The sequence below is a fragment of the Lygodium microphyllum genome, chromosome 10 (assembly GCF_053477565.2).
Source record: "Lygodium microphyllum isolate KBCC chromosome 10, Lygodium_microphyllum_v1.1.10, whole genome shotgun sequence".
NCBI lineage: Eukaryota > Viridiplantae > Streptophyta > Polypodiopsida > Schizaeales > Lygodiaceae > Lygodium > Lygodium microphyllum.
This window is the reverse complement of record NC_141144.1, coordinates 112290511-112299820: the sequence shown is the minus strand read 5'-3', so window position 1 is coordinate 112299820 and position 9310 is coordinate 112290511. Positions and strand designations below refer to the sequence as shown.

The 9310-nt window shown below is 42.6% G+C and overlaps 1 pseudogene; it reads right to left on the bottom strand.

Moving 5' to 3' along the window:
- Positions 1–5529: 5529 nt before the first annotated feature.
- LOC148030446 (peptidyl-prolyl cis-trans isomerase CYP40 pseudogene) lies at positions 5530–6916 on the bottom strand (annotated as a pseudogene).
- Positions 6917–9310: the final 2394 nt, after the last annotated feature.

Here is a 9310-nt window from a genome sequence, read left to right as displayed (position 1 = left end):
AGTTTTTGAAAAAACCTTTAGAATTTGAAGAAGAAAGTTTCAAACCTTAGAAATTACAAAAGTTTTAGTTATATAAGTGGCAAATACATATTGTTTGATGAGATATTTTGAATGGACCACTAACCCATTATGCCTATTATCTTTCAAAACATGAGAGGCAAGAGAAGACAATCTTGAAATTATCCCTATTGCAACACATCCATTTCCTCTCAAGTGGTCAATGTAATGTGAAAAATAATCACTCGAGAGGGACATTAGATTTTTATTTAGGGTATTTTCAACTTAAGTTCAGGAAGGTACAAAATGTCAAGAAAATTGATGTCTTGAGCATCCATTCCTTAATTACTTTCAGTCATTCAAGAGTTTATCAAACCCGTAACACTGAAAGAAATGATCATTATTGAACATTGCTTGCTATTTCTTGGGTTTTTGCCTTTATTTTGGGGGTTTTTGCTAGTGGCAACAGGAGATTCAACAACTACCTTAGAAATCTCCTCTTCGAGTTCTTAAACTGATTGAGTGGAGTCACTTCAGGGAAAAATCACTATTGGGAAGTTGTAGAGGTGAAACTAAGCTTAGGGATATTGAAAGAGGGGTTGACATCCTTGTGGCCCTCTTGGACATTTTAAGGACCTTTTGCAAAGAGGGACCATAGCCACGTCCAATATCAAATATCTTGCACTTGATGAAGTTGACATGGGATTTGAACATCAAATAAGGCTCATAGTAGAGCAGATGGGCATGCCTCCTGCTAGCAAGAGACAAACCATGGAATGGAAGTATAGTGAATCAGCCAATCACAATGAATAATGGCCACATTGATGTGCTAAAATATACAAAAAAAAAGCTTTCATAGAAAACCCTAGGGCTAAATGTCTTACATGTCATAATAGAGCTAGTACTAGGAGCCCTAGCTATCATAAGTGACAGTTTAGGCTGACTGAGAAGCCCAAACCGATGGACCAAGGGCATTAAAGCAAAGCCCATGAGATGGCCTACATGTTTATCCAAAATACTTAGTCAAGCATAAGAACATAATGGAGGTGAAGGTAGCATTGGAGTCAATTTTCTCGCATAGGAGTCACTTCCATCCTTAAGGATATGAGGACACTTCATTCATGAGGGAGGAATTGTTGCTTCATGGGATATTCAAGTTGAGCACCCATAGCATTGGCCACTAACCATGGGTCATTTAGTAACTAGGTGAGAACATGCCCCGATGCTACAATTGAGGAGTCCTATGAATGGACTCACTTACACAAGACCTCATGTGATCACCAAACTTGGACTCTAGGTCCCCCTTGGCAATCTCATCAACACACTAGGATGGTATAGGCTAATGGTATGGGTTAAAAACCCTTGCAATTGGATGTTGGGTAGATATTTTGTTGACCCCAAGCTGAAGGGTGAACACATATTGGCTCTATGGCTAGGAGGTGAGCTTTTGTCCCACACTTCTATGTTTCTTGAATATGTATGTATCGCTTGTGCCATGTTGTACATAGGTTGGATTTATATGGCTATTTCCCACTATCTTACCCTTGTATCTAGAAAAGTGTATCTAAGTTCCTACTAATGAATGCGTGTAGGTGTGTATGATAGAACACAATGGCACAACAAGAGTGGTCAACATCAACCTGTGATCTCCACACAAAATCAACCACATTTGGGCCCTCCAAATGTACCATCTTGTGAGACCATGATAGACTCCCAATCTTCCGGGAGTGCCTCCAATCTTGCCAAGCTAGAAGACCCATCTGTAATGATGAAGATGGTCTCATGCTCCTGGTAGGCCTTCAAAGTCCAAGGTCATCACCACACATCAAGATCACTTGGCTATGTACAAGAAGAAGTTCACTAGTGATTGCAAACATCAAGGAGGCCGGACATTGCCAATCACCTAGATCCCAATCAAGGCTCTCTCCCAAATCCACAAGGCATTCATGTAATTCTTGCCAAATGATATCAAGATCAACCATAAAAATTTTTCCTCTCACATGAACCACTCTAATCCTCTTCCAAGACACTCCTTGGTAATATTGTCCTTGATGCTCTCTATCCAAGATCAACCTACCATCCTCTACCACACATGAATAAAGTATTCAAGTAAATCTAGAAGGCACTTCAGTCACCGAAAAGCGGTCCCCCCCCCCCCCCCAGTTGGTCTTTAAGGACTTGTTCTTAGCCATGGACAACCAATGCCCTCATGACACTTGTCAATTGAGCTTTCCAATCAGAACTCCTTTTAGAGCAATAATGGTCACTTTTGCACTAGCTGAATGATATGAGGGTAGCACCCCATTGTCTTCTACTACAAGAATCCTAGACAAGCTATGGTCCCCTCTAGTCCTTATGGACTCTCATAATTGTCCAATAGAAGGACTAGCATACACATGAACTCTGTACCTCAAAAAAAGTAAAGATGTCCTAGAAAATCATATTTACATGTCAAGGATGACAGGATGAGTCTATTGATCAATGACCTTGTGCTTAGGCAAAGTTAGTTGTGCTAAGAGTTTGGCCCTCTACTGAAAAAAAGGGGCGAAGAGAGCAAGCATTCCGTCACCCTAGACACCAACCATGGAATGCTCACTCTCCTCTTTGCTCCAAAGCACTGTAAGAGATAGAGCTCTCCAATCAAAATAGTCACCTATTAAAATCCATAGCCAAAACCAATCACCTCCTCCAAGCAAGCTTGCACTCTCCGATATCAATCTTTGAAACTGTGAGTATGGTCTCCAATAATTAGGGCCAATTAACTTAAATATTAGCTGAAGAAACCTTACATACTTGAACCTTTGCATGCTCCTTACAATGAGGCTATCCACAAAGAGCACTTTTGTCATACTAGACCACTTGCAAGGGGGAAAGACCTTTGATCCCCAAGTAGGGGAGCCATGAATAGCAGCCTCATACATGACCTGCTTCCTAAAACACTTATCAATAGAATCCAATAATGTTCATATTCAAGTAGGTGCAAGTGATTCATAAAAAAATGCATGTCTATTAACATAAGTGACTCCCAAACACAAAAAGAAGAAAACACACGTCTATTAACATAACTGACTTCCAAACACAAAAAAAAAAAAAAAAGTTATGGTTTTCAAAACTTATGTAAACAGAGATGTCACCCACAATCAACCTGGCAGCATACAGAAGTAGCCTTTGCAAAGTGAGGTGCACAGCTCAAGTTGGCCACAATCAACATAGCAGCATATAAGGTCACATTTGCAAAGTAAGGTGCACACTTGAGCTGTGGAACAAGGAGTTTCACAAGGTAACTTTGAGCTCAAAATGGGCTTGAACCGGTGAGGTTTTATTGTCAACTGCTCAAACAGAGCCATCTTGTTGCGAGGGGGGCCCCTCACATGTGAAGTTTTCATTTCATTGACGTGCACATGAAGGAAAAGAGCTCTTGCCTTAGCCCCTCGACTGCTCTCCACATCAATGGCCTCCAATCTTCCTTCTTGACTTGACTTCATCTGGCCCACATATATACTTTAATTGGGTAGGATGCTAGTGGATGGCATGGTGTGGATAACAGTTGAAGTCTTGGGTTGAGAATCTTCTCCCACGAGTACACATTTCAATGATGCCAATGAGATCAGGTAGAGTGGTAGGTGCTCTTGTTGGAGATGACTTTCTTTACTTCTATGATTCACCAAGTGGTCGTTGGGGGCACATTGGTGGCTTAGGTGGCTGGTGGTAGGGTTGTTGGAGTTAGTGGTAGGGCTGTTCTTTGTTGGGGATTGCACTGATGGCCAGCACAAGTGTTGGTTTGTTGGGGATTCTGCACATGATGATTCTTGGCGGGCTTGTAGGATGATAAAGGATAAGATTTCAGAGTTGGGTGTCGATGAAGAGCGAACGACACTTTTGTTGGAGTCTTCAATACCTGCAATTGAAAACCTTTCATAGGTGGTCTCTCCCTAAGGGTAGTGCTAGTCTTCTCTATTGTGCACAAGACATAGTTCAATTAGTTTGGGCGACAAGTTGAACTCTAAGCAAGCTGAGAGTATTGTCCTGCACTTGAGGACCCAAACTGTGTGTATATTTCGGTGCAGATATTATGTGAGTGCTTGTGCATGCTTAGATATTATGTAGTTAGAAGATTGCGGGCGCGTTTCTCGTAACAATTTGTGGATGAAGCAAAGTTGTCAATGTTGAGAAGAAGTACACGTGAAGGTGTATGAGACATCCTTTGCGTTGTGACTGCATGACGTAGCATAATTGAACACAGGGACACCGCACTTTCGGTAGCTGGGAGCTATTGGACTTCCTTGATAAGGATGGTGTACTTTTCATGGCCATTCGTGCCGTCTTACCACAATTGATTGCAATGGTATTAAGGCAGAGTGCAAGAGGGAATCGTGCGAATGGGTCAGGGTCACAGGTCTAACCATAGGCGAGACAAGCTCCCTAGGTATGGCGTGCCCTTTATGTGCCATGAACAATTGTGGGTGATGCTAAAGGGCTAGGGGACTAGGGACGGAGCTAGCCGACCAAGGTCACTGGACGTTGTTACGCGAGCAGTGATCGAGAACAAGCCTCACTCAAAAAAAGATAACAAGATGTTAAGGAGTGCCGGTTGGGGTAATCGACTTTGTTGAATGCATAACACAACTTGGAAAATTTGAAATATTTGACAACACACCATGAACCACACAAGACAACTTACAATGAAAGTAACAAAATTTTGACAACAAACCAAGAAAACTATATTCTCATACCTTAATAGCCTTGATTCGAGGCTTGGCACCACAAAGTCTAACTTCTTTCACTTCGACAATAGCACGTTTTCTCTCATGCGACCCTCCTCTCACATCTCTCACAAGATGACAAGAAGATTCAAGGGAAGGGCCCCTAACTCTCTACTCTCCTCTCCTTTTATAGTTTTTTATATCCTCCCTGACGTTGGATATGCTTTTGCTTTCCCAAAAAGCCTTAGGCTTTTTATGCCTTTCAAACTTAATAGAATTCAATATTTTTAACATTCATGGCTTTGACGTTTAGGATATTAAAAGCCTAAGAAACTTTTAAACCTTTAAGGGTTTTTACTCCATGCATTATGTTTACGCTACCCTCTGTTGAATGGTCTGCTTTGTTTTCGTTCGTCTCTTCATCTTTGACTACATTCAACTTCTCTTCGGCTTCGTTGCGGTCTCGCTCCTCCTTTATACGCCGTCCTCTGATGTCACAGAGCTCCTCGTTTCATCGTCTTCACTTTCGTTCCATTTCTTCTCAGTTGCAGCAGCTTCTGTGCTTTCGACCTCCTCTGACTCAGCGACATTGATTCCTTTCCCCCCGGTTCCCCATAGCAGCCTTCGTCTTCTTCTTCTCGCCTTCATCACCCTATTCAAAGCATCATCCGTCGAAGATTTGATGCAGTCTTCCTCTCGTCACTTCATCTTTCTTCTTCTTCCACTGCAGGACATCGTTTATAGTTCATCAATCCTTCTTCTCTGCCTTCTTCGTTCTCCTCCGTCCCAGCAACGTTTGCATTGTCATTCCTTCGTCTTCGTTGTCACTTCATCGTCTTCTCAGCAGATCACCTTCTGTGTGCCTCTCCAAGCTCGCCAATTCTGTCGACTCGCTCCTTCATCTTCTCGTCGTCATTTTCACTTTGTCTGCAGGAATTCTAGTCTTATTTCTTTGCCTTCGTCAGCTTCATCTTTCAGTTCTGCGTCTTCTCTCCCTTCGGCTTTGTTTGCAGGTCACCTTCGTCTTTGGCTTCATCTTCAGAGCCTAGTCCACCGTCTTCGCTGATGATCCCGTCATCGTCTCCTCCCTGCATACCTCCTGTAGAACTTCGCCGGCGACCTCCTGGTTGCCCTGTGTCGGCCTTCGCAAGTTGACTTCAGACATTCGAAGGCTCCATCTAAACAATTCAAAATGTCATTATGCTTTATCAGAATCATTGAAACATTTTTGCATAAGCTTTCCTCTCCTTGTCCCGCCGTCTGTCTGCAATCTTCTTTTTAGCAATAGCAAGTTCTCTCTTTATCCCGCCATCGTTTGGCTCTAGCTCCGGCGCTTTGGAAAAACTTATAACTGCAGCATCCACATCATTTAATGCCATGTGCGCCTGACCCTGCCTAAACAGAGCCTTCACATTGTCCTCTCCATTACGCATTGCAAATTTTGTATCTAGTAAAGCACCTTTTGCATCTCCAAGTTTAAGCTTGCTTGTAGAACTGTTTGTTAAGATCTGAGACTCGACGGTCCTCAAATGTTCACTTGTGTCTTCATCCAACCCATCTTTTTCCCAGCATATGTCAAGGTATCGCAAGGCTTTTCTGTATTTCTGGAAAGCCATCTTGTAGTCGCCTTTCTTGTAGCTAGCATTTCCAAAACTTTTGGCAGAATCAACTGCTGATGTCCACCATGCACAATCTGAAGGTTGTTCTTCCAGATTAGCTGGCCAATCTGGGTAAATATCACCATCTTTGAAAAAATCAGCAACACCATCATCCACGCTTCTAGGATCTCACCACAATCCATAATCATGACTTCAGTTATTGTGCTCTATGCTACGCACAACTCCCATCCCTTTAATGACCTTTCCAAACACAACATGCTTCCCATCTAAGTGAGAGGTTCTAGTGGTTGTTATAAGAATTGGGACCCGTTTGTGTTTGGTCCTGCATAGGTTCTCCTTTGATTTGAAATCAAGGCCAGAAAGTCTATATGGCCATTGAAATTCCTTGTTTCTTTGGTGAGAACTTTGGTGAGAAAATCAACACATTCTTCTCTTGTCACAAGCTCTGAAACTGAAGTAGGTACTGCTCCTTTAAGAACTCTAAGAAACTGTTGATTTTAAATCTGAGAATGTATACCATCTGTCTCTTCTTTACTCACCCTGGTTTAGAGGACATTACCCACCAGTTGCTGGCTTTTTTTTCTCAATGCTGACCATGAACTTGGCATCCTTCCAAATGCTAGGAGCGAAACCATTCTTGCAATTTTTAAAATGAATTTGTATTTTCATGCAATGTGCCCTAGCAGAAATATGATTTGAAAGAGAACTCCATGCACAACCATACATGATTTGAGAAAACATGCAATTGATCGAATCCATGACATGCTACTATTCAAACAATGCTCACACAAAAAAATATGGATGCATTGAAGATATTTGTGCCTAGCCTATCTAGAGGTGATTGTGCGTCATGCAAGATGCAAACAAAATTCCTTATCCTCACCTCTCCCTCTCATCAATAAGATATGATATACTCCGCTCCACCCATCCAAAAATCTCATAATCACTCTAGAAAATGATGGTCCTCAAGATGTTGACCAGATAAGAATAACCCTTCTCACTATTGATGGCGTCCTTCACGACCCTCGAACTCACCCAACCTCCTTACACAGGTTCCTAATTTTGTGATGAACATCCCAAATGGTGCGTGCAAAAATGCGTGTGCTCAATGGCAGGTGCTCTCTCATGTGCGCGTGCATCTAAAATTTACTGCATATAGTTGCAACGGACCTCATGCCATGCTAGTGCTCAATGATGGTGCAAAACGTGCATAATCCCAACCCATGGCATGGAAGTATTTGATAAGAACAGGAGACGACCCTCGAGTGCAGTGCATCAACAAGTGCAACGTGAAGTGCTCGTGAACCTATTATCCCCGTGATGTGCAAAAGTCTCGATAAGAAACATACCTAGCTCCTCAATGTTCAGTATCTATTAGCAAACTCCTACTTCAACCTGTCCAAAAAAATACCAAGCTCGACCAAGGCTATCAAGTTTCACACTCAACAAATCAAACAAAATGACAGAAGCAAATCCTAGGCTAAACAAACACAAGAAATCCAACTATGAAATAACAAAACAAACTGTCACGCAAATAACTAAGCTAGCAAAAATCAAACCTAACTATAGTTTGACTAGGGTTTTTCAATTTTCAGAAAAACACTTGACACCGTACCTAATTTGAGGACCCCTAGGTGCTGTGCGGTGATTGTGGGTGCTTTGTATCTTTTTTTTTCTTTTTTTTCTTTTTTCCTTTTTCGTTTTATTTTTTGTTTCCTTTTCTTGTTTTTTTTTCTTTCTTTCTTTCTCTCTTTTTTTTTTGGACTTGCCTGAGTACAACCATTGCAATATGTTGAGGCTATCAGCCTTTCAATGGGTTGGAAAATGTGAAGCTTTTTAGGAAATGGATATTACAGTGATGATTGTGCCCTAGCCTCGTTGTTAGAGAAGCAGTTGTTGATATGGGGAGATACACTTGAGATATTGTAAACCTCTTTGGAATGTGCGATGTTGGTACAATTGGGGTAATAGTTGTTGTGAGTGCCCGGCGTAGAGTGTAACCTAGAAAGAGAAAGTGGTTAAGATCATGCTTTGGGCCATGCGACGTGGGCACTCGCATGGGTGATTTTTGCTTTCGGCAGCGTGGCTTTGTTGCGGCTCTTTGTGGGGTCAGTAGTCTTGTGATGCTTGGGCATTGAACACTTTCTCACGAAGACTTGTGTCATCCTGCATCCACTTGTCACTTAATGAGAGTATATGCCATTCGCATGTACCAAGTACAACAAACACATGCAATCATGTCAAGATATTACTTTATCAAAATCCTATGATGCTGATTGCGATGCATATTCCGGTGCTTGTTATTAAAGACGTGGCATATATTAGCAATAGGTAAGAAAAGTGTATACAGGTGGGGAGCTTGTCCCTTTAACCATTTAAAGACAAAAAGTTATGGCAGGATGGCCTTTGTTAAGCTGCTTATATATCATAGGGGCTACTCTATTTGCACAAGGCGGGGTGAGTCCGAGTGGTCGGGTGATTGAGGCTCTGCTCTGGTGAAGGGCTCCTGTGAGGTTGGGCAGGGAAGATGTCGGTCTGGACCTGAATGGTGCAGTCCTTGGCCGCAACTATTTCCAGAATGCTTTTGAACAATGCATCAAATTCCTGCTTGTCTCGAGCTGCCCTCTCGTCTTTCGAGCACTTGGTGCCCAAGCATCTAGTGGGGGCCTGCACAACAGGTGTTGTCACGCCCCATGTGCTCCCTTGAGCTTCTATTCCCCTGGCCTGGGGATTTTTTGGCCTATGTCCAGGGCGGTGTCACTTGGGGCCTCGTTTCTTTGTATATCTTTTAAGGGTAGGTACGTAGCATTCCGACAGAGGAGCTTGTGCTGCCTGCTCCCTTCGACGGCAGATAGCGTCCTTGGAAGACAGCTGCACTGGGTGCTCCGTGTCGGCTACCATAGGGGGATCTGCAAAATGCGAACCAAGGATTAGGCCCTGAGGCCGGATAAAACTATTCGCATGGAAGGGATTATACAGTGGGTTATCAAG